Genomic DNA, 7,649 nt, shown 5'->3' with positions numbered 1-7,649 from the left:
AAAACTTGTTACCTACAAGGGAGCTCCCATAACTGTCAGCTGCTTTTTCAACAAACATTACAGGCCAGAAGGGATTGGCAAGGTATATTCAGGTGAGGAACAAAAGGAAGGACCTACAACCAAGATTACTTTACCCAGCAAGGCTATCATGTAATATTGAAGGAGAAGAAAGAGCTTCCCAGACAAGAAACATCACCATCAAACCAGTATTGTAAGAAATGTTAAAGGGACTTTAACAAGACTACAAAAATGAATAATAAAATGGCAATAACTATATACCTATCAATAATTATCTTCAGTGTAAATGGATTACCTATCAATAATTATCTTCAGTGTAAATGCTCTGATCAAAAACCAAGGGTAGCTGAATGGATATAAAAACAAGACCCATACAAATTCTGCTCACAAGAGACCCACTTCAAATTGAAAGACACAGACTGAAAGTAAAGTGATGGAAAAAGACATTTCATGCAATGGAAACAGAAAAATAAAAAGCTGTGGTAGCAATACATCTCTCCGATGAGATAGACTTTAAAACAAAAGCTATAGCAAACAAAGAAGACCATATAATGATAAAGGGATCAATCTATCCAGCAATTACAACCTCTGTAAACATGTATAAACACAATGTAGAGACCTAAATATACAAAGCAATTATTGATGGGTGTAAAGGGAGAAGTGACAATAGTACAGTCGTAGTAGGGATTTTAACACCCCATTGGCGTCAAGAGGTAGACCATCTGGACAAAATCAATAGAGAAACAGCAGCCTTAAATGACACATTAGATCAGGTGGGTTTAATTGATATTTTTAGAACATTTTACCCCAAAGCAGCAGAATGTACATTCTTGTCAAGTTCACAGTGAACATTTTCCAGAATAGGCCACATGTTAGGCCACAAAACAAGTCTCAATAAATTTTAAAAGACTGATATTCTATCAAGTGTCTTCTCTGATCACAACGGTATGAAACTAGAAGTCAATTGCAAGAACAAAACTGAAAAACACCCAAATATATGGAAGCTAATAACATGCTACTAAATAACGAGTGAGTGAACAATGAGATCAAGGAAGAAATCAAAAGATACTTTGATACAAATTAACATGAAAACACAACAGTGCAAAATCTATGGGACAGAGTGAAGCAGTCCTGAAATGGAAACTCATAGCAGTGTGGGCCTGCCTCAGGCAGGAACAAGGAAAATCTCAAATGTCTAACCTCACACGTAAAGGGATCCATAAAAAGAACAAACAGAGCCCAGGATGAGTGCAAGGTAGGAAATAGTAAATATCAGAGTGGAAGTAAATGAAATGCTCTAAAAAAGAGCAACAGAAAACATAAATGAACCAAGAGCTGGTTCTTTGAAGAGATAGCCAAAATTGATAATCCTTTAGCCAGACTCATCAAATAAAAAAGAGGGCCCACATAAATAAAATCAGAAATAAAAGAGAAGTCACAACCAACACCACAGAAATACAAAGGACTGTAAGAAAATACTACAAACAAGTTACACCACAAATTGGACAACTTGGAAGAAATGGATAAATTTCTAAGTACTGTCTTCCAAGGCTGAATCAGGAAGAAACAGAAAATCTGAGCCAACGAAGAACTAGTAACAAAATCAAGCCAGTAATCAAACGCTCCCAACAAACAGAAGCCCTGGACCAGATGCCTTCACAGGTGAATTTTACCAAGATTCAAAGAATACCAGTCCTCATACTATTCCAAAAAATTGAAGTGTAGAGAAGGTCCCCAGACTCTTTTTATGAGGCCAGCATCACCCTGATATCAAAACAAAATAAAGACACAAAAAAGGACTTCCAGCCAAGATGGAGGCGCAGGTAGATACACTTTGCCTCCTTGCACAACCCAAAGACAGACAACAAGTTTAAAAACAAGACAACCAGAACTGCCAGAAAATTTAACTGTATGGGAGTCCAATAACCAAGGAGTTAAAGAAGAAATATTCATTCAGACTGGTAGGAGGTGGAGACGGGCAGCCAGGGTGGAGAGGACACATGGCAAGGTGGCACTGGAGGACCAGGGCAGGTAAAACAGCATCTGGCGGACCAGGTGGTCCCACATTCAAGTGCAGATAAACTGGGAGGGACAACTGGGGAACAAGACAGACCATGCAACTCAGGGTTCCAGTGCAGGGAAATAAAGCCTCAAAAACTCTGGCTGTGAAAATCTGTGGGAGTTGCAACAGCAGGAGAAACTCCCAGCCTCACAGGAGAGTTTGTTGGGGAGACCCACAGGGTCCTAGAACATACACAAGACCACCCATCCAGAAATCAGCACCAAACTGGAGGTATGCTACCTGATATCAAATGATGCTACAAGCCTATAGTAATCAAAACAGCATGTTACTGACATAAAGCAGACATATACATCAATGGAACAGAATAGAAAGTCCAGAAACAAACCCATACCTATACAGTCAATTAATCTAAGACAAAGGAGGCAAGAAGATACAGTGGAGTAAAGACAATCTCACCAATAAATTGAACAGATACATGCAAAAGAACGAAAGTAGACTACCCTCTTGCTTCATATACAAGAATAAAGTCAAAAGGGATTAAAGGTTTAAACGTAACATCCAACATTATTAAACTCCTGGAGAAAACATAAGTAATAAAATCTATGATATTTCTCTTAGCAATGTTTTTTATGTTACATGTCACTGGACAAGTAAAACAAAAGAAAAAATAAATAAATATGACTACATTTAACTAAAAATTTTGGGGAAAGCAAAGAAAATCTACAGATTACAAGGAGATATTTGCCAATGATACATTTGATAAGTGGTTAATGATTAAATTACAATATATAGAAAAGTCATACAATTTAACATCAAAAAAAAGAAAAAGAAAAACAAGTCAATTGAAAAATGGGCAGAGGAAGATGGAGGCGTAGGTGAAATACTGTACCTCCTCACACAACCAAGTTTAAAGACAACAAATTTTTAGTAACAAAAATGCAACTAAAACACAGAAAATTGAACTGTACAGAAGTCTGACAACAATGAACCATTTGGCCAGACCTGGACGAAGGGCACAGTCAGCAGCTGGCAGAGCAGGTCACGCAGGAAAAAATGGCCAGATCGACCCGGCGCGCAGGCAGCAGTTGGCAGGTCCCAGGCATGGGGTGGACCCAGGTGGACCCAGTGAAGGCACGAGGTGGCTGGCTAACCACAGCCACACATTCACGCGCAGATAAACCAGGCAAAGGAGGGTGCAGGGAGACAGACCGCACAGGCTAGGGGCCCCAGCGATTGGGATTAAAGCCTAAAAGCACCAATTGAAAAAACTTTCGGGATCCAGGTGCTGGGAGAAGCTCCCAGGCTCACCAAGAGTTTGTTGGAGAGATCCACAGGGTCCTGGAGGGTGCACAGGCCCACACACCCTGGAGCCAGCACCAGGGCGGCCCGGTTTGCTTGCAGGAAGCAGCAGAGGGAACCAAAATCTGAGAGAGAGTGGAACAAATGCCATTGCTCCTCTCTGACCTTGCCCCCACATACAGTGTCACAAACCAGCAACTGGGTGGCCCTGGTGAACACCTAAGGCTCCACCCTTCATGTGTAACAGGCATGAACAGAACAAAGCAATATGGCTCAAGGAGAACAGCTCAAAGCCCCAGAGCCAATACTTCTAAGCAACCAAGAGATAGCCAACCTATCAGATGCACAGTTCAAAACACTGGTGGTCAGGATGCTCACAGAACCAGTTGATTTTAGTCACAAACTAGAGGAACAAATGAAGGCTAAACTAATTGAAATGAAGGGAAATGCACAGGAAACCAATAGTGATGGGAAGGAAACTGGGACTCAAATCAAGGGAGTGGACCAGAAGGAAGAAAAAAAAAATGACCAAACAGAAAAGAATGAAGAAACAACAATTCAAAAAAAAATGAGGAGAGGCTTAGGAACCTCCAGGACATCTTTAAACATTCCAAAATCCGACTTATAGTCGGTACCAGAAGGGGAAGAGGAAGAGAAACAAGTGGAACACTTATTTGAACAAAAAATAAAGGAGAACTTCCCCAGTTTGGCAAAGGAATAGACTTCCAGGAAATCCAGGAAGCTCAGAGAATCCCAAAGAAGGTGGACCCAAGAAGGAACACACCAAGCAACACCATAATTACATTAGCCAAGATGAAAATGAAGGAGAGAATCCCAGAAGCAGCAAGAGATAAGGGGACATTCATCTACAAAGGAGTTCCCATCAGACTGTCAGCTGATTTCTCCAAAGAGACCGTACAGGCAAGAAGGGGCTGGAAAGAAAGAAGTATTCCAAGTCATGAAATCCAAAGACCTACATCCAAGATTGCTTTATCCAGCAAAGCTTTCATTTAGAATGGAAGGGCAGATAAAGTGCTTCTCAGATAAGGTCAAATTCAAGGAGTTCATCATCACCAAGCCCTTATTATATGGAATGTTAAAGGGACTTATCTAAGAAAAAGAAGATCAAAAATATGAACAGTGAAAGGACAGCAAACTCACAGTTATTAACAGCCACACCTTTAAAAAAAAACTAAGAGGACAGCTAGATCAGGAGTGGAACCATAGAAATGGAGATCACATGGAGGGTTAGCAACTGGAGAGTGGGAGGAGAATAAGAGGTGAGAAGGTACAGAAAATAAGTAGCATAGATGGTAGGTAGAAAATAGGGGAGGGCAAGAATAGTATGGGAAATATATAATCAATAACTTGTGATACATGGACATAAACTAAAGGGGGATGATGGGGAGGGGGGGTGTAGGGTGGGGTATATCAAAAAGATACATACGTGCTTATGTTCATTGCAGTGTTATTGACAGCAGCCAAAATATGGAAGCAGCCTAAGTGTCATCAGTACGTGAGTGCGTAAAAAAGCTGTGGTACACTTATACAATGTAATATTACTCAGCATAAAAAGAAGGAAATCATGCCCTTTGAGACAGCATGGATGAACCTAGAGGGCATTACGCTAACTGAAATGAGTCAGGTAGGAAAAGACAAATACCGTATGATTTTGTTTATATGTGGAATCTAAAAAACAATACACAGAAACAAACTCAGACCAAGAGAACAAGTGGATGATTGCCAAATGGGTGAGGAGTCTGGGGAGGTGAGTAAAAGGGTAAAGAGGTTAAGAAGGATGGATTGGCAGTTATGAAATAGTCAGGGGATATAAAGTACAGGGTACGGAATAAAGTCATAACATTGGAATAACTGTGTCGTGTCAGGTGGGTACCAGACTTATCAGGGTGACCACTTCATAAATATATACATTTCTAATCATGTTTTACACCAGAAACCAATATAGTGTTGTATGTCAATTGTAATTGAAAAAGAATATTAGGAAAGTGGAAAAAATAAATAAAATGTCATTTATCTGGGGATAAAAATAATAAAAAAGAGGAAGGTAATCGAATCATACAGTATGTATACCCTTTGTTAATGGAATATTCAAACCAAATACATCAGTGTTTATGAGGTAATTTAAATGTCAATAATTCACATAAAAACTTTTGGTAAATTTGGAAAATGCAATTATTAACCCAAATTGTTACCATAGTATTTATTCAAAAACAGGAGTTACTAATGACTTTAAAATGTTAGTTTAGCCACAAATGATTATTTCCTGGGTTGATTCATTATTATTTTAAAATGTAATCCAACATATCTCTGAGTTGACTAGTTAGAAACTATCTTGTTCAGGCTATAATATGTATCCGCTATATTTCATCTTAGGGAGCTCTTGTACAGGTAAGCAAATGAGAACTGGAAGCAGATTTGGTGATTAGTTTTGTGGCAACCTTTCATACAAACTGTGTCACCTTTGAAAAGTAATATATCCTAATATATAAACTGCTAATTTGATTTAAAATAAAAAAGTGTCATTGGTCTTTTTTCCTTCACAGTAATTATTAAAATTTTTGAGATCCAGGAATTGTAGCTGGCAGTAACTCAGCACTCAATTTTGTCTGGTGAACTGTTAAAAGGCAGCTGTGACAGGCTCCTTACCAGACGTGAGTGTTCTTGAAATATGTCCTAGGGCCAAATGGTTAAAACCATTTTGCTCTAAGAGCTACTGTTTAGCAAAACATTTGGCATTGCCAAAGAACCACAAACTGCATGGCATTTCAGAACTGAATCCAAATCTCCCCATAAAATGAAAATAATGGAAGCTTAAATCATAAAAACTCATTTTTGCTAAACAGAACTTGGCCTTTTAAAATGGGTATAAGGAATGGGTTACAAGTAGGCCAGGGAATGGAATTTGAAGTACAATGAAATTTAGCTCTGTCCTCTATTTGGGGTTTGACTGCAGAGACCTCTTTGTTTCCTGGTCACGTAATTAAATTTGAGTAACATTTGACTTCAACAATATCTTCTCTTCAGCTTTCTCCAAGAGACAAGAACTTAAAAGGAATATTGTTGGGTTGAATTTTTTTTTCAGGAAAGCTTAAAAGGATAGGTTTGTTTTCTTTTCCATCTGCTACCCATTTTAAAATTCCAGCCATTGGACAAAAGTATTTTCTTAAGTTTATTTTATTTTTTATTATTTGTATTGTATTTTTTCCAGTGGACAAAAATATTTTAAAATCTCCAGTATTGCCTCCTTACAATTATAATCACCAACACTGTGCATGTTCTCACAGATAGATCTACATAATCATACATTTCATACGTAAAATCTAACTTTTTAAAAGGCATTCTGATAATGATTGGGAAGCCAAATTTCCAGATTATCTCTTCAGGACAGCTTATTCTTTTTTTGTTTTTGTTTTTTTTTACAGCAGCCTTCTGAGACATTTTAGAAGTCTCTCTTATGTAGCTTAATTTTTTAGTATATTTTATTGATCATGTTATTGTTGTCCCAGTTTTTCCCCCCTTGCCCTACTCTTCCCAGTACCCCTTCCTTTCAGCAGTCATCCACTTAGGTCCTGTCCATGAGATGTGCATATAAGTTCTTTGGCTTCTCCATTTTCTATACTATTCTTAATACCCCCCTGTCTGCTTTGTACCTACAAATAATGCTTTTAAATTCCTGTAACTTTCCCCCCATTCTCTCCCTCCCCATTCTCAGTTGATAACCCTCCAAATGATCTCCATACCTATAATTCTGTTCCTATTCTGGCTGTTTGCTTAGTTTGTTTGTTTTGGTTTTTTTTTTAATTCAGTTGTTGATAGTTGTGAACTATTGCCTTTTTAATGTTCATACTATTGATTTTTTTCTTAAATAAGTCTCTTTAACCTTCCATGTAAAAATGGTTTGGTAATGATGAACTCCTTTAGCTTAACCTTGTCTAGGAAGCTCTTTGTCTGTCTTGATTCTAAACAACAGCTTTTCTGGGTAGAATAATCTTGGTTGTAGGTCCTTGCTTTTCATCACTTCAAATACTTCTTTCCAGCCCCTTCTTGCCTGCAAAGTTTCTTCTGAGAAATCAGCTGATAGTCTTATGGGAACTCCTTTGTAGGTAACTCTCTGCTTTTCTCTTACTGCTCTTAAGATGCTCTCTTTATCTTTAACCTTTGGCACTTTAATTATGATGTGTCTTTGTGTGGTCCTCTTTGGGTCCATCTTGTTTGGAACCCTGTGCTTCCTGGACTTGTATGTTTACTTCCTTTGCCAAATTAGGGAAGTTTTCTTTCATTATTTTTT

Source organism: Sturnira hondurensis, unplaced genomic scaffold (genome assembly GCF_014824575.4).
Source record: "Sturnira hondurensis isolate 20B ecotype Veracruz unplaced genomic scaffold, ASM1482457v3 Scaffold0024805, whole genome shotgun sequence".
NCBI classification, from domain to species: Eukaryota; Metazoa; Chordata; class Mammalia; order Chiroptera; family Phyllostomidae; genus Sturnira; species Sturnira hondurensis.
This window is presented reverse-complemented; position numbering follows the sequence as displayed.